The sequence below is a fragment of the Lepidochelys kempii genome, chromosome 2 (genome assembly GCF_965140265.1).
Source record: "Lepidochelys kempii isolate rLepKem1 chromosome 2, rLepKem1.hap2, whole genome shotgun sequence".
NCBI classification, from domain to species: Eukaryota; Metazoa; Chordata; order Testudines; family Cheloniidae; genus Lepidochelys; species Lepidochelys kempii.
Window position 1 is genome coordinate 121719076 of NC_133257.1, and position 21840 is coordinate 121740915.

The following is a 21840-nucleotide window of genomic DNA, read 5'->3' on the forward strand; positions in this document are numbered from 1 at the left end:
GCTTTTTATATTTTACATAGTTGTTTCTTGTACAGCACTTGTGTTAGAGAGCTTATTCCTTCACTCTCCCACTTCCCTGGTACTTCTTGCATGAACAGAGAGCAACAATACCCGAAGTCCGAAGGTGCAAACAATTCAATATTTATTGGGGTGAACTTCCAGCAAGCTTAAATAAAAGTTCCTTTTTCCTTATTTTCGAATCCCAACTTACTTCCTGTTTGCCCCTAATTTATATAGTAATATTCTTAGCTATACCTTAACCAATCATTCTACTGAAATTTAACTAACCAATCCTAACATATTGTAACATGATTAGCTAACCAATTATATCCCACCACCTTTATTAGTTTACACCCAGCAAAATTAAGTATACAGCAGACAGAAACAATCACAGAACCAGACAGAGACCATGCCAATAAACAATAGCAAAGTGGGAACTATAATGACAAAACAATACAGAAGTGAGGATTTCACAACTACATCTATAAAGACATAAGAGTTTTCCAGCTGTGTCTATTGATAAGTGAGTTCTTACCAGACAGAAAACTATCAACCTCAATTTCCTTTTACATCTTCTAAGCACTTCCCTTTCTCTGGAGGTGATAGGCACTATCAGGACAGGATTGTATTCCTAACAGCCCAATAGCACCTTCTTTCAGTGTGACTACTTTGGAATGTGAGGATGTGACCGGTCGCTTCCCAGCTTATGGCTGCCTCTGTCGCTTAGCCAAAGGCCTGAGCCTAAGCACAGGGCCACAAACTGTCACAGTAAGAGAAGGCCCTTACACTGGCAGACAGTGATTTTGATTCTTTCTTTTATACCTCTAACTAGCCAAGTGATAAGAATACACCTAAATTCTTAAAGTACAGACCTTTACAGACAGGCCTGAATATCTATATCCTAACAACTTGCCCATTGGTATGTTACCTACAGGGGAAACAGAACATAAAAACATAAGAACAGCCATACTGGGTCAGACCAAAGGTCCATCTAGCCCAGTATCCTGTCTTCAGACAGTGGCCAATGCCAGGTGCCCCAGAGGAAATGAACAGAACAGGTAATCATCAAGTGATCCATCCCGTCGCCCATTCCCAGCTCCTGGCAAACAGCCACTGATGGACCAATCCTCCACGAATTTATCTAGTTCTTTTATGAACCCTGTTATAGTCTTGGCCTTCACAACATTCTCTGGCAAAGAGTTCCACAGGTTGACTGTGTGTTGTGTGAAGAAATACTGCCTTTTATGCTTTTAACCTGCTGCCTATTAATTTCATTTGGTGACCCCTAGTTCTTGTGTTATGAGAAGGAGTAAATAACACTTCCCTATTTACGTTCTTCACACCAGTTATGATTTTATAGACCTCTAGCATATTCCTCCTTAGTCGTCCCTTTTCCAAGCTGAAAAGTCCCAGTCTTATTAATCTCTCCTCATACAGAAGTCATTCCATACCCCTAATCATTTTTGTTACCCTTTTCTGAACCTTTTCCAATTCTGATATATCTTTTTTGAGATGGGGTAACCACATCTGCACGTAGTATTCAAGACGTGAGCATACCGTGGATTTATATAGAGGCAATATGATATTTTCTGTCTTATTATCTACTCCTTTGTTAATGATTCCAATATTTGGTTAGCTTTTTTTTTTTTGATAGCCACTGCACATTGAGTGGATGTTTTCAGAGAATTATCCACAGTGACGCCAAGATCTCTTTCCTGAGTGGTAACAGATCATTTAGACCCCATCATTTTATATGTGTAGTTGGGATTATGTTTTCCAATGTGCATTACTTTGCATTTATCAACATTGAATTTCATCTGCCATTTTGTTGCTCTGTCACCCAGTTTTGAGAGGTCCTTTTGTAGCTTTTTGCAGTCTGCCTGGGTCTTAACTATCTTTAGTAATTTTGTATCATCTGCAAATTTTGCCACCTCACTGTTTACCACTTTTTCCAGTACACTTGCAAGCAGTCTGCAAACAGGAAAAAATGCCATTAGAAATGTAACTATTACAAAACATTTACATTCAAATAGTTTTATTGCATTGCTAGCCATGCCTATGTTCACTCAGTATAATTCGTGAGACTGTGGGCCACATCGTCATCTGGTATAATTGGCCTAGCTCCATTGATTTCAGTAGGGGTGGTCCAATCTGCACCTACTGAAGATCTGGCCCTGCTTGTGTACTCTTTGTGTGCCTGCACAGGTAAGTGTTTTATTCCTGAGATGTATTTCTCTAGATCAAACTTGTTCTTCTGCTTTATAACATAAGAACATAAGAATGGCCCTACTGGATCAGACCAACGGTCCATCTAGCCCAGTATCCTGTCTACCAACAGTGGCCAGTGCCAGGTTCCCCAGAAGGAATGAACAGAACAGGTAATCATCAAGTGATCCATCCCCTGTCACTCATTCACAGCTTCTGGCAAACTGTATAGTTGTACAGTATTAAGAAAGAGTGCAATTTACAATCATGTAGAAAGCAACCAGTGCATTTTTATTGTGCTTTTGAGAGTCGTAGCCCAATATTATTTGCACTATTTGTTGTTTCCCAAGCTACAAAGATTGGCCAATAATACAGGAAAGTGAAATAAAATTACCCAAACTATTTAGACACTTGAGGCGTTGTCTTTATGGTACAGTCCTGCTGCTGCAAGATCTTGTTTAGCAACAGAAATCTGAGTTTTTATAGAGAGCAGAATCTGCCAAAGAAGAGGATGGTGTTAGTTTTATTGTGCCAGATGAAGAAGAGGAAAGGGTGATCTGCTGCAAACTGAATGGCAGAAATGAGACTTCGTGCTGGCATAGAAGCTGCACTGGCAGCTGCAGCCTCAGTGCCTTCTTCATTGATCTCCACAAAGCACTTGTGAAAAACATTTGACAAAACCAGATCATTTTTCTCAGTCATCCCTCTGAAATCAGCTCGGTTCTGACTGAAGGCATCTCAAATACCCATGCTGCTCAAAGTAGAGTTGAGGTCATAACTCTCTTCCATTTTGATCCTGGGCAGATACACGTCCACTTCAGTTTTCTCCATCATTTCTGAGCTGGTCCGTCTGGATAATGTCTCATACGTCAAGTCTCTTTCTAGCTACAGTTAGTTAAAAAAGAGAGAATCAAAAATTACACAGTGAAAATGAAACTTCCTTAACATTGATGTCCTTCACTATCCTGAATGGAGAAACTATAGAGATGGTTTATAAATATAGTGAAGATCACTGAAAAGCTTCTGGCTAGTTTACAGGTGTCTTCTCAACTGTAAAGCAGCATGTTTTCTTACGGCAGGTTCGTGCAGTAACTGGAAGATTTCAGTGTTTAAAGCCAGAAGGGATGATCATTATCATCTAATCTGATGTCCTGCACATTGGAGGCCTCAGAATCATACCCACCCACTCCTGCAATAGGCCCATAACCTCTGGCTGAGTTACTGAAATCCTCAAATCTTGTTTTAAAGATTTCAAGTTACACAGAATCCACCATTTACTGTAGTTCAGACTAGCAAGTGACCCATGCCCCACGTTGCAGAGGAAGGTGAAACCCCCCAGGGTCTCTGCCATGCTGACCTGAAGGAAAATTCCTTCCCGACCCCACCTTGTGAATACCTTCAGTGTTGACTATTTGTAGCATAATAGCAGCAGAGTCCTGTTTTACATGATAGTAACCATATTGTATGTCTTTAGTCTTTGGCATTCTAGCATATCCATATGCAATGTATCAGAAAAGTATGTTTGTTAATTAATTACATATATACTTATAGGTTTCAGAGTAACAGCCGTGTTAGTCTGTATTCGCAAAAAGAAAAGGAGTACTTGTGGCACCTTAGAGACTAACCAATTTATTTGAGCATGAGCTTTCGTGAGCTACAGCTCACTTCATCGGATGCATGCCGTGGAGTAAGCTGTAGCTCACGAAAGCTCATGCTCAAATAAATTGGTTAGTCTCTAAGGTGCCACAAGTACTCCTTTTCTTTTTGCATATATACTTAGTCACTTTGTTAGCTGAGTTATTCTAAGTTATATTTATCTTTATTTAAAATATTTATCATATGAAAATACATTCAAAGATGTAGATATTTGTTTAGTATGAAGTGTTCCCATCTATCCTGGCTTTTTGTCAAGGGTTCCTGTAGTCTCTGGTTTTGCTTGGGCTGAAAGAACTGCCTTTCTTGCAGGATTTTGGGGCTTCTGCTTCTCGGACTGGATGACAGTAAGAAGTGCAAAAAAGTGTTGGGTCTATGAAAATCTTGTCATAGGTCAATAAAGGCTCAGGTTCTCTGAGTGTTAGACAAGGTTTGGGTCTATCCTTATTTTTTCCTGAGCCAGATCTTTTCACCTGTTCCTAATACAAGAATGTAGCATCACTTACCATCAGACAGCAGCCATATAAACATCTAGGATATAAAAACAATTGAATTCCCCGTATTAATATGATTAATTTCTTTACCATTTCTAGGCCAGTGATATCATTGCTGATGTCATCTGGTAGCACTATGAGCATGCTGAGGTCATTATTGACATATGGGAGCTCAACAATATGAGTGTGCACTGTTTGTATGTAGGTCCAATTAAATTTCCCTCTCTGGAACATCATCTGCACTGGCTTAGTTGTATTCTGCAACAAGGCAAAGGAGGACAAATGTCACTTTTAAAGGATCAGGTGAAAACAATATACCGTAGTTAAGAATGAACATTAAATTTTCTTGTACTTATAACTTATACTACTTATATATAAATTATATACTTATATATACTACTTATAACTTACTACTTATAACTAGTTAGGGTTACTAAAAAATGAAACTTCATAGAACCAATTTATTTGTCACTATTTATGCAGATATTTCAACCTCTCTGCTTTGACACTGAGGTTATGTCTACAAAGCAATTTAAGTCCAGGTCTGAGCTCAGGCTCAAGCCAACCCCACTTTGCGTCCACATGTCCACATGTGCGTCCTACAAATGTGCTATCCTAGGGCTAAGACCCAGGGTCCCAGGTTTCTGCAGGGTTGGAGGGCCCCAGCCAGTGTTAAGCTGAGACCTAGGGTCCGAGCCCTGTTGGTTTCTTCTGTGAGCACGGCCCTGGCCTAATTCGGTCAGGTCCCAGAAGTCCTCTGGATGTATCCCAGAGTTCCCAGCAGCAGAGGAGCAGGCAGCCAAGGCAGCACCCAGAAGTGCCATTACTGCCTGGCTGAGCCCGTAACATCCATGCAGGGTTTCAGGCACTTAGCTCTGAAATTAATAACCAACCCACTAAAAATTACCTGCTTAAAAGTGCCAACCAGTTACATGGAGAAAAATCATCACCTTTCAATAAAGTGAAGCAGTTCATCTATCTGTGTAATGGGGAGAAAATTCATCTTTATGGTTGGTCTAGGACAACAAACCATACAAGAGCTAAATGCAAATATTTCAATTACATCTGCAAAAAGGTTTGTTATCCTTTAAGATTTATTTCCCACTGACTCTTCGTAGATACTCATATCAAGATTACAGGTATTCTTTTAATTTGCTTTTCTGGTCTGGACTGTATGTAAACATGAACAATCATAGATGAGTAAATGATTGATAACATATATAACTAAAAATATTTTGCTTCTCTGAAGATATAGCTTTATGATCCTAATAAACTGTGTAATAACATGAATTCTCTTTTCTATTTGGCCCATATATATTGTAGTAGTTGGCCCATATATATTGCCAAATAATATGTAAGACTTCTCTCTCTCTTGCCTTGTAGGAATACTTACAATTGATCAAAAAATATTACCACATAGAGCCATGAGCTGTTGATTTCTTGGGAGCAGCAGCAGAAGTCAGAAGAGAGATCAATTCCAGTGTTGAACGCCAGACTGAAGGTGAGTTCAGGACTGTTCTTTTACCATTCACAGAGAGACATCATGTATTTTTCCACCCTAAATTGTTTCTGAGGGGAGAGAAAAAATGTTGATTCATTCTATTCCGCATTTGAACTGAAACACAAAATGGCTGCTGCCCCACTGCCCCGGTTGGAGGCAGGCAGATAACTACATTTGAAAGTTCAGTAACACCAAATCCAAAATGACATCTCCTTTCAGTTATAACACTACTCGGACCACAGGGGAAAACAGTGATGACTACTGCTTTTCAGCTGCACAAATATTTATGATAACAATTTAACCTTTATGTGTTTGAAGGCAATAAGATACCAGAGTGTTGGGCCTCATACAAATACCTACATAGCAAAATGTGTTTCATTTTGATGGGATTCCATGCAGTATGTTCAGGGGGTTCATTTTCTGATATATATAGTGTCATGAAACAGTCTGACAGAAAGGGTACACTCTGCTGAAATTACTCAGGGGGGGTTGTAGGCCTTTTCTCCTCCAAAACCAGAAAGGGGTGAAGATGTTTCAGCACCAGTTTGAGGTTCTGCAGCTACTGTGATAAACTCTGAGGCCTGGTCTACACTACAGAGTTAGGTAGATGGAAGCTGCCTTAAGTTGACCTGTTAATGTATGCATCTACACTACCAGGTCCTTTATGCCGACCTAAGTCGCCTCTAATGTCGACTTCAGTCTTCTTTCTCTCTCCATGGGAGGAATGTAGATTAAGACTATCAATCGGGGTTATTACTAGTGAGAAGCAGCCTGAGTAGGACAAAGTCACTGAAGGATACCACAAAGTCCAACCCAATATGTTTGAGGATATTTCATCTCTTAAGACAGGAAGCTGCCTTACAAGTATGGTCTCAAATAGTACATTTTTCTTACATATATTCTCCAAAACTCAAATCTGGTATTTACTCCAAGCATAAAAGCTGCACAATGATATGACTGTCTCACTATTTCCTAAAGTTAAAATTCAGGTGCTACTGTCTGTCAACTCTGTTGATTAACTCACCAAGCTGGTGCTTGTCAGTGCCCTCTACTTCAAAGAAAACTGGGCAAAGAAATTTAAGGATGGATTTACAGAGGAACAACCTTTCAGAATGAACAAGGTATGTGACTAGGCCATGAAATTTCATATATGCTAGTGGGCTTGAACAGAAAGAAAAGCTGGAGAGAGACCTCAATCCCTCCATTTTCAAAAGCCTGCCAGTCTCTAAATCCTCACAGTGTCAGACTTGTTTTAATTAAATCATAAGCATTCCCCTGCAGTATCTGCAATTTAAACACTGTCCTCAGTGCAACGAACAGAGGAACCAAAAATCTGTTCCTTACCATCTTAAATTAGATAAGTAAGGATAAATCTCTTGCTGTGAGATGGTACAACACAGCAAATAAGTGGGCCAAGCACTAAATTGTTGTTCCCCTCAGGGGGAAGAAAAAGATTTTTATTCTGTCATCCTTTTGTTAGTCTTCTCATAACAAAAGAATCCATTTGTTCAGATACTCCATAATGAACCCTGTTGCCAGCCATGGAACCTGAAGAGTCCAAGGTCCAAGGGCCAGATTATCAAGAGGTGCCTACCTAAGCTGGATAGGTGCTCGGGGTGTAGAACGTAGGCTAGAAGGAAAGTGAGCTGCAATCTGATTTTATTTCTAAACTTTATTGCCCAAGAAATACACGGTATGTCAACAATCCGGGCAAACTTTACAACAGAAAGTTCTGGAAACTGGTGGGGAGGAGGGGTAAACATAGGTGGTGAAATATATTGGACGGTAAGAGTGGAGGATGGAAGGAAGCACAGCTGTTTTATATTTCTAAATGTGTTTATTGCCTAAAAAACAGATCCAGAACCCAGCTGACGAGACAAGTAATTTCTTGTCTCTCACAGGAATCTGAGGTAATGTAATATTGGTATTAGACATATTTAGGTTTCTTTGAAACGTCTTCTGAAGTAGTTAAACCCCAGCCAACAGAGCAGATTAAATGATAACATCCATGTTGTCAAGGTTCCTCCCCCACTCTGAACTCTAGGGTACAGATGTGGGGACCTGCATGAAAAACCTCCTAAGCTTATCTTTACCAGCTTAGGTCAAAACTTCCCCAAGGTACAAAATATTACACCTTGGACAGGCCGCTACCACCACCAAACTAATACTGGTTACTGGGGAAGAGCTGTTTGGACGCGTCCTTCCCCCCAAAATACTTCCCAAAACCTTGCACCCCACTTCCTGGACAAGGTTTGGTAAAAAGCCTCACCAATTTGCCTAGGTGACTACAGACCCAGACCCTTGGATCTTAAGAACAATGAACAATCCTCCCAACACTTGCACCCCCGCTTTCCTGGGAAATGTTGGATAAAAAGCCTCACCAATTTGCATAGGTGACCACAAACCCAAACCCTTGGATCTGAGAACAATGAAAAAGCATTCAGTGTTTTACAAGAAGACTTTTAATAAAAAATAGAAGTAAATAGAAATAAAGAAATCCCCCCTGTAAAATCAGGATGGTATATATCTTACAGGGTAATTAGATTCAAAAACATAGAGAACCCCTCTAGGCAAAACCTTAAGTTACAAAAAAGATACACAGACAGAAATAGTTATTCTATTCAGCACAATTCTTTTCTCAGCCATTTAAAGAAATCATAATCTAACACATACCTAGCTAGATTACTTACTAAAAGTTCTAAGACTCCATTCCTGTTCTGTCCCTGGCAAGCGCCGCATACAGACAGACACAGACCCTTTGTTTCTCTCCCTCCTCCCAGCTTTTGAAAGTATCTTGTCTCCTCATTGGTCATTTTGGTCAGGTGCCAGCGAGGTTACCTTTAGCTTCTTAACCCTTTACAGGTGAGAGGAGCTTTCCCCTGGCCAGGAGGGATTTCAAAGGGGTTTACCCTTCCCTTTATATTTATGACACGCCCCCCAAATCTCAGCTAGGGTGAAACACTGGCTGGGATTTCTTCCTGGAGCTCTAGGAAAAACAGAGTTAATAAAACACATGCATCTCTAAATATACTACCAAGTACATAAAGACTAACAATATTTTCCACATCTCAAGGACGATTTTAACCAGTTGATTCTGGGAAACTTTCACGGGAGAGTGCATCAGCCACTTTGTTAGAAGCTCCTGAGATGTGTTGGATGTCGAAATCAAAATCTTGGAGAGCTAAACTCCACCGAAGAAGTTTTTTGTTAGTTTCTTTGACGGTGTGAAGCCACTTTAGTGCAGCATGGTCGGTTTGCAGGTGGAAACGCTGTCCCCAAACATATGGGCGTAGCTTTTCCAGAGCGTAGACAATGGCATAACATTCTTTTTCAGTGACTGACCAGTTGCTTTCCCTCTCAGACAGTTTTTTGCTGAGAAACACTACAGGGTGGAATTCTTGATCAGGTCCTTTCTGCATTAAAACTGCTCCCACACCACGCTCGGATGCATCTGTGGTTACTAGGAACGGTTTGTCAAAGTCTGGGGCCCTTAGTACAGGGTCAGACATGAGTGTCGCTTTAAGCTTGTTAAAGGCCTTCTGACACTTTCCGGTCCACTGAACAGCATTTGGCTGTTTCTTTTTGGTTAGGTCTGTCAGTGGGGCAGCGATTTGGCTGTAGTGCGGTACAAATCGTCTGTAATAACCGGCCAAGCCTAAGAAGGATTGAACCTGTTTCTTTGACTTTGGGACAGGCCACTTTTGGATAGCATCCACTTTGGCCTGTAGGGGGCTGATAGTTCTTTGACCCACCTGGTGTCCAAGGTAAGTCACTCTGTTTAGGCCTATTTGACACTTCTTAGCCTTAACAGTTAGTCCTGCCTCCCTTATGCGCTCAAGGACTTTTTGTAGATGTTCCAGGTGGTCTACCCAGGAATCCGAAAATATGGCCACATCGTCAAGGTAGGCGACTGCATATTCTCCTAATCCCGCTAGGAGACCATCTACAAGTCTTTGGAAAGTGGCGGGTGCATTTCGCAGCCCGAAAGGGAGTACATTAAATTCATACAGCCCGAGATGTGTGATGAAGGCTGACCTTTCCTTGGCAGATTCATCTAGCGGTACCTGCCAGTACCCCTTGGTTAAGTCCAAGGTAGAGATGAACTGGGCCCGTCCCAGTTTCTCTAATAGTTCATCAGTGCGTGGCATTGGATAGTTGTCTGGGCGAGTTACAGCATTTAGCTTACGGTAGTCCACGCAAAAACGTATTTCTCCATCTGGTTTGGGAACTAGAACCACTGGAGATGCCCATGCACTTTCAGAGGGGCGGATTACACCCATCTGTAACATATCCTGGATCTCCCGTTCTATAGCAGTTTTAGCTTGAGGAGACACCCGGTAAGGGTGGACCCTAATTGGGTGAGCATTACCTGTGTCAATGGAGTGGTATGCCCGTTCAGTCAGTCCTGGGGTGGCTGAGAACGTTGGCGCGTAGCTAGTGCACAGCTCCTGGATCTGCTGTCGCTGCATACGCCCAACGGTCATGGAGAGGTTCACCTCTTCCACACCACCACCACATTTCCCTTCGTAGTAGACACCTTCAGGCCACTCAGCGTCGTCTCCTCCCTGGGCTGTAAACTGACAAACCTTTAATTCTCTGGAATAAAAGGGCTTTAGAGAATTAATATGGTACACCTTAGGCTTTCGGTTGGAGGTGGGGAATGCTATGAGATAATTAACAGCTCCCAGGCGCTCCTGGACCATGAATGGCCCTTCCCACGATGCTTCCATTTTATGGGCCTGGAGCGCCTTTAAGACCATGACCTGGTCTCCTACTTTGAAGGAACGCTCTCTGGCATGTTTATCATACCAGGCTTTTTGCTCTTTTTGAGCATCCTGTAAGTTTTCTCTAGCAAGGGCTAAAGAGGTTCGGAGGGTGTTTTGTAGGTTGGTTACAAAGTCCAGAATGTTAGTTCCTGGAGAAGGTGTAAATCCCTCCCATTGCTGTTTCACCAACTGCAATGGCCCCTTAACCTCACGGCCATATACAAGTTCAAATGGGGAAAACCCTAAACTGGGATGTGGTACAGCTCTGTAGGCAAAGAGCAACTGCTGCAATACTAGGTCCCAATCATTGGAGTGCTCATTTACGAATTTACGTATCATGGCCCCCAAAGTTCCATTAAACTTCTCCACCATGCCATTTGTTTGATGATGGTAAGGAGTGGCAACCAAGTGATTTACCCCATGAGCTTCCCAAAGGTTTTTCATAGTTCCTGCCAGGAAATTAGTCCCTGCATCTGTGAGGATGTCGGAGGGCCAACCTACCGTGGCAAAAATGTCTGCTAGTGCCTGGCACACACTTTTAGCCCTGGTGTTGCTTAGAGCTACTGCTTCCGGCCATCGGGTGGCAAAATCCATGAAAGTCAGTATGTACTGCTTTCCTCTGGGTGTCTTTTTTGGAAAAGGACCCAGAATATCCACAGCTACTCGCTGAAATGGAACTTCAATGATGGGGAGTGGCTGGAGAGGAGCTTTGACCTGGTCTTGGGGTTTTCCCACTCTTTGGCACACCTCACAAGACTGGACATAGGTAGAAACATCCTTGCCCATTCCCTCCCAGTGGAATGACCCCCCCAAACGGTCTTTGGTCCTGTTCACTCCAGCATGGCCACTAGGGTGATCATGGGCTAAGCTCAAGAGCTTGGCCCGGTATTTAGTTGGAACTACCAACTGTCTCTGAGGATGCCAGTCTTCCTGGTGTCCCCCAGAAAGAGTTTCCTTGTATAAAAGTCCTCTTTCTACAACAAACCTGGATCGATTAGAAGAGCTGAGAGGCGGTGGGTTGCTCCGTGCCGCCGTCCAAGCTCTCTGGAGGCTTTCATCTGCTTCCTGTTCGGTCTGGAACTGTTCCCTTGATGCTGGAGACATCAGTTCCTCATTGGATTGGGGACATAGGCTTGGTCCCTCTGGAAGCGATATAGGGGATGGAGCTGTTTCTGTTGACTGTGAACCGCTCTCCGCTGGTGCACTATGTTGGGATTCAGGCTCCGGCTGAGCCTCTTGTGTAGGGTTATCGGCTGCTGCCAGTTCAGGTTCGGTGGGGCCCTCTGGTGTTGAGGTTGCAAGTACTGGATTCAGTGCTGGCACGGGGTCTGGTGTTGGTTGTTTGGCTGGTTCCGGTTCTGGGACTGGTTCCGTCTGGGTCTCTGGGACTGGATCCACTACTGCTGTTGCAGACATTGGCCTGGGGTCCGGGTCCATCACCTCTGACCGGGCCCTGATAGAAGTTTCCGGAACAGAGCTAGGCCCCACGGCTTGTTTAGCCTGGCTGCGGGTGACCGTTCCCGCCCTCTTGGCCTGCTTCACGTGATTGGCCAAGTCTTCCCCCAACAGCATGGGGATGGGATAATCATCATAGACTGCAAAAGTCCACATTCCTGACCAGCCCTTGTACTGGACAGGCAACTTGGCTGTAGGCAAATTGAAAGAGTTGGACTTGAAGGGTTGAATCGTCACTTGGATCTCTGGGTTGATTAAATTGGGGTCCACTAAGGAAGCATGGATAGCTGACACTTGTGCTCCGGTGTCCCTCCACGCGGTGACCTTCTTCCCACCCACACTCACAGTTTCCCTCCGCTCCAAGGGTATCTGGGAGGTATCTGGGCCTGTGGACCTCTGGTGTGATTCCGGTGTAATGAACTGTAATCTGTTGGGGTTCTTGGGGCATTTGGCCTTTACATGCCCCAGCTCGTTACACTTAAAACATCGTCCAGCTGACGGGTCACTGGGGCGAGGAGGGTTGCTGGAGAACGGGGTGGTGGGACGATAAGGGGTCTGGAGGGTTCTTTGGGAGGTAGGTGGGGCTTTGGGCGGCCCCCGGTAATAGGGTGTGGTCTGGGGTGGTCCCTTCTGGTCTCCGCTCCAACTGCGACCAGTTTTCTTCTTCTCTGCCACCTCCACCCATCTGGTTCCAATCTCTCCTGCCTCAATTACAGTTTTGGGTTTCGCATCTAGGATGTATCTTTCTATTTCCTCAGGAACACCCTCTAAGAATTGTTCCATTTGCATTAGGAAGGGCAAATTTACTGGAGATTCAACACTTGCTCCTGATATCCAGGCATCCCAATGTTTTACAATGTGGTAGGCATGTCGGGTAAATGACATGTCTGGTTTCCACCTTAGGGCTCTGAACCTCCGACGAGACTGCTCGGGTGTTATCCCCATTCTGACTCTCGCCTTGGATTTAAACAGTTCATACTTGTTCATGTGTTCTTTAGGCATTTCAGCTGCCACCTCAGCTAAGGGTCCACTGAGCTGCGGCCTCAGCTCTACCATGTATTGGTCAGTAGAGATGTTGTACCCAAGGCAGGCCCTTTCGAAGTTTTCTAAGAAGGCCTCAGTATCATCACCTGCCTTGTAGGTGGGGAACTTTCTGGGATGGGAAGTGGTACCTGGAGAAGGATTGCTAGGGTTTGTTGGTATATTCTGCTGGGCCTTTATCCTCTCCATCTCCTCCACATGCTTCCTCTCTTTTTCCTTCTCCTCCTCCACATGCTTCCTCTCTTCTTCCTTCTCCTCCTTCTTCAGCCGCATGAGTTCTATCTGTCTTTCATGTTCCCTTTGTTTTTCCTCAGCCTGAAATTTGGCTAATTCCAGCTGTAGTCGAGCTGAGGATTTGGCCATTCTAACCTCTCTGTTTTTAACTAACTTTACACCCGAGGTTTAGAAATAAACAAACAAAACTTGGCTGTAAAATTTTGCTGTGCTGGAATAGAATACCTATTCTCTGATAGTGATTGTCAGCCTACAGAAAAAGACAATTCCCTTGTCTCTGCTCTGGGCCCAAATTAAAGCAAAAAACCTCCAACTACTTGGAAACCTGCTTACCCAGCCCAAAGAAGAAAAAAAATTTCTTTTCAAACCTGTGCTCCTTGTAAAACAAAAAAAAAAAAATCAAAATCCTAAAAAAAACCCTGCCACTTTTGTCTCCAGGCAAATGGGTAGAGCACACACCCCCTATTTACTTTTAGGAAGAAAAGAAAAAAAAAAAAACCTCTGGGTTGGAAGACTGTGAATTTCCCTGCAGGAGTTAAGTACCCTGCCTCCAGGCAAAGAAAACCTGCAATTCACAAGATAATCCCCTTTTGTCTCTGCTTGGCCACAAAGCAGAGAGAAACCAAGCTGCTTTCAGTTTCAAAGCTGCCTTCTGGACTTCCTAAAAATTCCTTTTTAAAATCTGTATTTCTAGTTCAAAAAATCTCAACTGGATCTCAAAATGATTTCAGGTTAATCCCACCACTGTGCCACCATGTCAAGGTTCCTCCCCCACTCTGAACTCTAGGGTACAGATGTGGGGACCTGCATGAAAAACCTCCTAAGCTTATCTTTACCAGCTTAGGTCAAAACTTCCCCAAGGTACAAAATATTACACCTTGGACAGGCCGCTACCACCACCAAACTAATACTGGTTACTGGGGAAGAGCTGTTTGGACACGTCCTTCCCCCCAAAATACTTCCCAAAACCTTGCACCCCACTTCCTGGACAAGGTTTGGTAAAAAGCCTCACCAATTTGCCTAGGTGACTACAGACCCAGACCCTTGGATCTGAGAACAATGAAAAAGCATTCAGTGTTTTACAAGAAGACTTTTAATAAAAAATAGAAGTAAATAGAAATAAAGAAATCCCCCCCTGTAAAATCAGGATGGTATATATCTTACAGGGTAATTAGATTCAAAAACATAGAGAACCCCTCTAGGCAAAACCTTAAGTTACAAAAAAGATACACAGACAGAAATAGTTATTCTATTCAGCACAATTCTTTTCTCAGCCATTTAAAGAAATCATAATCTAACACATACCTAGCTAGATTACTTACTAAAGGTTCTAAGACTCCATTCCTGTTCTGTCCCTGGCAAGCGCCACAGACAGACAGACACAGACCCTTTGTTTCTCTCCCTCCTCCCAGCTTTTGAAAGTATCTTGTCTCCTCATTGGTCATTTTGGTCAGGTGCCAGCGAGGTTACCTTTAGCTTCTTAACCCTTTACAGGTGAGAGGAGCTTTCCCCTGGCCAGGAGGGATTTCAAAGGGGTTTACCCTTCCCTTTATATTTATGACACATGTCATGCAGTAAAATAGGGACTGCACATTTTCATCATAAGTTTAGTTTAGATTTCAGTTTTTAGAAAACAGAGTACAAGTACTATATACTTGCAGGGTTTAAGAAAAGATGTTGATATGGGACAAGATTAATCAATCTATGCTTTACCATAAATTTATCTGATCATTACCATTTGATGGCTCTGTGATTACACCTTCATATGGCCATTCCGTACATTATGCATTGTCTTTTTAATATAGGTTGTAAGCCCTTGGGGAAGCACTGTACCTTTATATATTATACAGCATCTAGCACAACAGTGATGCCCAATAATAAACAGAGTATAATAATACATGGCTGAAGCCACCATGAATTTTACATGGTCTCACCATATGTCTAATTTAATTTCCATCTGATTCATAATGATGATCTGTTATTAAGCCAGCAGTGCGGCTGTGTGGTTCTGACTTGGGTCTCAGTTACATTCAAATCGTCATTGAAAATCATAGATATAGCTTCCTTAGCAGGCTAAGTAGCAACCATCTTTGCTCACTAATTATAATAAATTTGAGGTTTTGACAATTAGGTCACTAGAAATCAAATTGTGTGTACATTTGTCTTAGATAGCTGTCTTCAAGTATATTTACTGTCTTTACAAACTCTGCTTGCAGGTGCTTCACTTTAAGGAAAGTACAGGAACTGGAGGACGCTGTTTGCAGGTGACAAGAACTTCTTGTGGGAGGCCAAAAAAAGTAAGATGGTATTCTTTAAGGTTGCTTAAGTGCAAAACACAATCATTCAAACCTTCAAAGGCAGGAAAGGCAACTTGATTCCCACTCCTGAACAGCAACACAACACACCACTGACTCTGCACCTCCCCAGGGTGCCCTTCCACCTCACACATGTACAGATGGACAACACACACAGACAATTCCTCTAACGCACATTGCAATGCAAAACCTGAACTCTGACCTCAGAGACTGGATAGCTACAGACATATCCTACAGGCATATGTACAGTTGTGAAGGGTATGATGTGTTGACATAAAGAGGGAAAGCATGATGTGGAAGTTAAGGTGGGAGAGGGGTATGCGACAATATTTTGAGTATACGGAAGATTTGGAAAGTGCTTGTGGGAAGGTAGGAGAATGGCCAGGTGTATGTAGTGCTGGAGAGATGGGGCGGGTGGTGGTGACGATACCCCTATTTCCCCACCAAACCAGCAGGTGCGTTCTGATGAGTCTGCCTTGGTTCATTAGACCAGAGAGGGGAGCTGCTGAGGTGTGTTCTGCTCCTTGGACAGCTCTAAGACAAACCCCTTTCCTCTCATCATTTTGGGAGTGGTCAGGGATAGGGGTGGATGTTCTCCCTGAAGATATCTTAAAAATTCATGTGCCAGCATTTCCTGTAGGTGTACCAGCTGTCATTCCTCAGCAGGGAATCCTCGGCTGCGGAACTAAGGATGGCTTGTTAGACAAGGTCTGCTGCTTTTTAAGAGGAACAGAGGCCTCTATGTCTCACCTTCTAAATCCCCTAACTTGCTCCTCTTATATAATCCCTCAGTAATGACGCCAAATCCCTCAGAGCATCAAATCTTCCTTGTATGCACATGTAGATGTTCTCTTAACATTAACAGGAGCTCTATATGTACATAAGAGGGGAACATTCCCATGTACGTTTAAAGAGAAAAAACAAGGAACTGCTCTACCGACATAATCCTGCATGTATGGTCACCTCCCATTTAGATAAACGGGAGCATACGTCAGTTAGCACCTTGCAGGATCAAACGCTATTTGCATGTAGCACATCCTCTAATGATGGCAATAGCCATGGGTGGTAGCAATGTATGTGTTTCATGCCTTTATGATGAGTTTTTTTCATTTACTCTTGATTTCCTTTCTGCTCTTTAATTGTCAAATCCCTCTCTTTCTTAACTCACTGTAGCTAAAGAGGGAATTGACCTATGATAAATTATCTAAGTGGACCAGCCCAGAAATGATGAAAATGACTGAAGTGGAGTTGTTTCTGCCCAGGATCAAGCTGGAAGAGAGCTATAACCTCAAGTCCACTTGGAGCAGTATGGGGCTGTAAGATGCTTTCAGTCAGAGCCAAGCTGACTTCACAGGGTTGTCTGAGAATAATAATCTTTTTTTGTCACAAGTTTTTCACAAGTCCTTTGTTGAGGTCAATGAAGAGGGCCCTGAGGCTCCAGCTACCAGTGCAGTAGTGAGAACATCTGTAAATTCTGTAAGATTTAAGGCAGATCATCCTTTCTTCTTCTTCATCAGGCACAACTAAACCAAAAGCATCATCTTCTTAGGCAGATTCTGCTCCCCTTAGAATGTTACTCTATGCTACCAAATAGCATCATTCGTTCACCAAGCAACTGGGAAATACAAATTGAAGCCTGAAATTCAAAGCATAGGTCTAGTTTGCGCTTTTAGTTAGAGCCCTGAGCATGAGCTGCCTCTGTCAGGAGTAGCTCCAGAATTAATTGTGCCTCCTCTGCTGCACTGAGGGGACAGTAATCTACTGTAGCCCATTACAGAGTGCAGCATAACACCCACTGCACTGAGCCTGCTCTCCTGGCTAGTGTTATGGGGGCCAGAGTCATGGCTCTGTAGCCTCTGTCCCTCCCCACCTACATCTTCATAGGACAGGAGAATGCACCTGGGCATTCAGGCCATGACCTCATCCCCATGCCTGCAGACAAGATGGGGACAGGCCTAAGCAGTCATGCAGAATGATTTGGGGGCGGGGGGCTCTTAATCGCTCCTTCTGTTGTCCATGGCCACCTTAGACCCAGTCATAGAATCATAGGACTGGAAGGGACTTCGAGAGGTCATCTAGTCCAGTCCTCTGCACTCATGGCAGGACTAAGTATTATCTAGACCATTCCTGATGTCACAGTAAAGTACTTAATAATTAGCTCTCTTATTCACAGGTGTTGCAGATCTGTATACAAAGGGTAATTGAAAACACAGTAAGTCCTGTTTGCAAATCCCAGGCAAAACAAGGCCAGTTAATGATATAATGATAGAGAGAGTCAGCATTAGCTCTGAAATTCATATTTGCCTTGAGCTGTATTTTTATAAAGTTTTTCCCTCCCAAAATATATATTTTCTTTTTTCCTTTCAGAGTGTTAAAATAGAAATTTAACCCCATCACATACTGTCCACAACATTCCATTTGGAACTAGATCATTCTATCTACATGACAGATGCCGGACCATTTAGGAGTCAGTCTGCTGGACATACATTGTACATTCAAAAGCACTAAAAGAGTTAATAAATTAATAATAACACTGCTCACAGAAGTAGAGGAAAATTGACATTTGGCCAAATCCTTCTCTCACTGACTTTACTGTGAGTTTCAGAGTAATAGCCGTGTTAGTCTGTCTTCGCAAAAAGAAAAGGAGTACTTGTGGCACCTTAGAGACTAACCAATTTATTTGAGCATGAGCTTTCGTGAGCTACAGCTCACTTCATCGGATGCATACCGTGGAAACTGCAGAAGACATTATATACACACAGAGACCATGAAACAATACCTCCTCCCACCCCACTGTCCTGCTGGAATAGCTTATCTAAAGTGATCATCAAGTTGGGCCATTTCCAGCACAAATCCAGGTTTTCTCCCCCCGCCCCCCCACAGACTCACTCTCCTGCTGGTAATAGCCCATCCAAAGTGACCACTCTCTTCACAATGTGTATGATAATCAAGGTGGGCCATTTTCCTGCACACATCTAGGTTCTCTCACTCCCTCACCCCCCTCCAAAAACCACACACACAAACTCACTCTCCTGCTGGTAATAGCTTATCCAAAGTGACCACTCTCCCTACAATGTGCATGATAATCAAGGTGGGCCATTTCCAGCACAAATCCAGGTTTTCTCACCCCCCCCACCCCCATACACATACAAACTCACTCTCCTGCTGGTAATAGCTTATCTAAAGTGATCATCAAGTTGGGCCATTTCCAGCACAAATCCAGGTTTTCTCACCCTCCGCCCCCCCCCCCCCCCCACAAACTCACTCTCCTGCTGGTAATAGCCCATCCAAAGTGACCACTCTCTTCACAATGTGTATGATAATCAAGGTGGGCCATTTCCAGCACAAATCCAGGTTCTCTCACCCAACCTGGATTTGTGCTGGAAATGGCCCACCCTGATTATCATGCACATTGTAGGGAGAGTGGTCACTTTGGATAAGCTATTACCAGCAGGAGAGTGAGTTTGTGTGTGTGGTTTTTGGAGGGGGGTGAGGGAGTGAGAGAACCTGGATTTGTGCTGGAAATGGCCCACCTTGATTATCATACACATTGTGAAGAGAGTGGTCACTTTGGATGGGCTATTACCAGCAGGAGAGTGAGTTTGTGTGTGGGGGGGGGCGGAGGGTGAGAAAACCTGGATTTGTGCTGGAAATGGCCCAACTTGATGATCACTTTAGATAAGCTATTCCAGCAGGACAGTGGGGTGGGAGGAGGTATTGTTTCATGGTCTCTATGTGTATATAATGTCTTCTGCAGTTTCCACGGTATGCATCCGATGAAGTGAGCTGTAGCTCACGAAAGCTCATGCTCAAATAAATTGGTTAGTCTCTAAGGTGCCACAAGTACTCCTTTTCTTTTTACTGTGAGTGTGATCCAGCTGACTGAAATGTTATCACCATAGACCATAACAAATTTGTAAGAGATCTTACTGTCTGATGTGTAATAAACTTGAAGGTATACAAAACCGTCAACTATCTTTCATAAAATCCAAGGCAAAAGCATGTGAAATTCAATCCTCACCAGAAACTCTCTAAACTAAACATTTATATTTAGTGAGACCATCCTTCCTCCCTAAGGGCCCCTTTCAGTTTTTACTGATGTCAGAGGAAGGACTCTGGATGAGGCATTAAACATTCTGCCAGTGCTCTCTGACAATGTTGGCATAGAGTTAGTGAATTGGCCTAGCCTCCCCAGCTAGTGAACTTGTCATCTTTGTCCATTTCATGACCAGCTGCTGTTTCTAGAGGGCTATACAGGTGTGTCATGTTGCTCATACTAACGTTTGTTCCTGTACCTGATCTTTTGAAAATGTTTGTAAATTAAATTGTCTAACAGGTCTGATGAGCACAACTGATATGAAAACTTTCGCCACCATGCCTCCTATCTGACTATAATGCGTATGGACATATGATCTAAAACCTGCAGCATTCAAACAACAGTAATGTGTTGTTAATGTAATTACTAGTTGTAATTTGAACCCATTCCTAGATATCTGTTTCACAAATAAAGTAGAAAAAATAGGCTTTCATTTCAAGAATGCATTTTAGCAAAGATATTCCTGTTATTTACACAAATTCCAATGTGCTTTTAGCTGATATTTTACGCCAGGGATCGGCAACCTTTGGCACGCAGCCCGTCAGGGAAATCCGCTGGCAGGCTGGGACGGTTTGTTTACCTGAAGTGTCCACAGATTTGGCCGATTGCAGCTTCCACTGGCCGGTTCGCCGTTCCAGGCCAATGGGGGCTGTGGGAAGCAGCGTGGGCCAAGGGATGTGCTGGCCGCCGCTTCCCACAGCCCCCATTGGCCTGGAACAGCGAACCCGAGCCACTGGGAGCTGTGATTGGCTGAACCTGTGGACCCTGCAGGTAAACAAACCGTCCCGGCCCGCCAGCAGATTTCCCTGACAGGCCGTGTGCCAGAGGTTGCTGATCCCTGCTTTAAGCCATAACTCTAGTGTATGATTTGCACTTAAAGCAATAAAAAACCACACGCTGAGATTATGTATCTACTATTGAAATGGGTGATTTAGCTGATTATAGACAGTGGGGTTTTGGAGGAGGAGGGGTTGTCACTTGTCTGATATGATATTCCAAGCACTTTTAATAGTTTCCTTGTTACCATTCCAAAATGATAGTCACTTAACTAGGGTTGATTATGCCCAGTGCTTAATTTGTAATGAAAGAGGTGCCAGGGCTCAAGCAATTTTTTACATACATAACAGATGCAGCAAACCCAGAGGTGCCAGGGCTATGAACTGCCAAGCCTAGAGGTGCTGGGCTCAGCCCTGGCAAGACCTAGCACAAAATTAAGCACGATTACGCCCAGCTGAGACTTTTAGAAAGACCATTGTCTTTGTGTGCATGAGGTTGCACAGTGGTGTTTAAAATCATGTTATTTGCAATATTCGGGAACACACTTGGCAAACACATCTCCTTTTCCTAGTCTAGGCAGGGCCTTAGTGACTTGCTTCCATGAACCTGCCGGGAGCAGCATGAATGAAATTTACCCCGAACAGAACAAGGCAAACCCGCTGGTGCAGGAAACCAGCGACGGGCGGAGGCTGAGGGATGAAACGCCCCGTGGGGGGCTCCGGGCGCTTCCGGGGACAGGAGGGCGGGACGCCGGGGCTCAGCGGAGCTAACACAAGCCCGAGGCCACCTCCCCTTTGCCCAGCGCCACCGGAGCCGCTTCACTCGACCTGCGCTCAGCAGCGATCGACGCCGCCAGCCGCTCCCGCGCCGGTACCGCAGCCGCCGCCCCTGGTTCCAGCCCCGGCCTGGCGCCCCCTGCCGCGGTGCCCGGGGGCCGCCCGCGTGTGGGGCGGGAGCTGCCGCGCTCGCTGCCTGGGGCGCGGTGGGAACCCGGAGCCGGGCGGGGCCGGGGCTGCGACTTGTGTTTAGTTTCCAGCCTGGGGCTCGGGGTCGCTCGGGTCTGGCGGGCGGGCGGGCAGGAGACGCTGGGAGGCGGAGTCGGGCCCGGGCAGCGGCCCCAACGGGGTTGGCTCAAGCAGCCGAGGGCGGCGCGGGGGAGGGTCCGGCTGGTGTCCGGTGAGTTTCGTTTCTCTTGCAGTGAGCGCTCCTGCTCGGGGCGCTGGGAGAGCGTGTGCGGTGCGGGGTGAGAGCCAGGAACCGAACCGTGAGCCCCGCGTGTGATGGAAGCCGCCAGGCCGGGGGG

General features: G+C 44.3%; 1 pseudogene; it reads right to left on the minus strand.

Moving 5' to 3' along the window:
* Window positions 1-104: 104 nt before the first annotated feature.
* LOC140907067 (serpin B10-like) lies at window positions 105-21839 on the minus strand (annotated as a pseudogene).
* Between the last annotated feature and the right edge of the window lies 1 nt (window position 21840).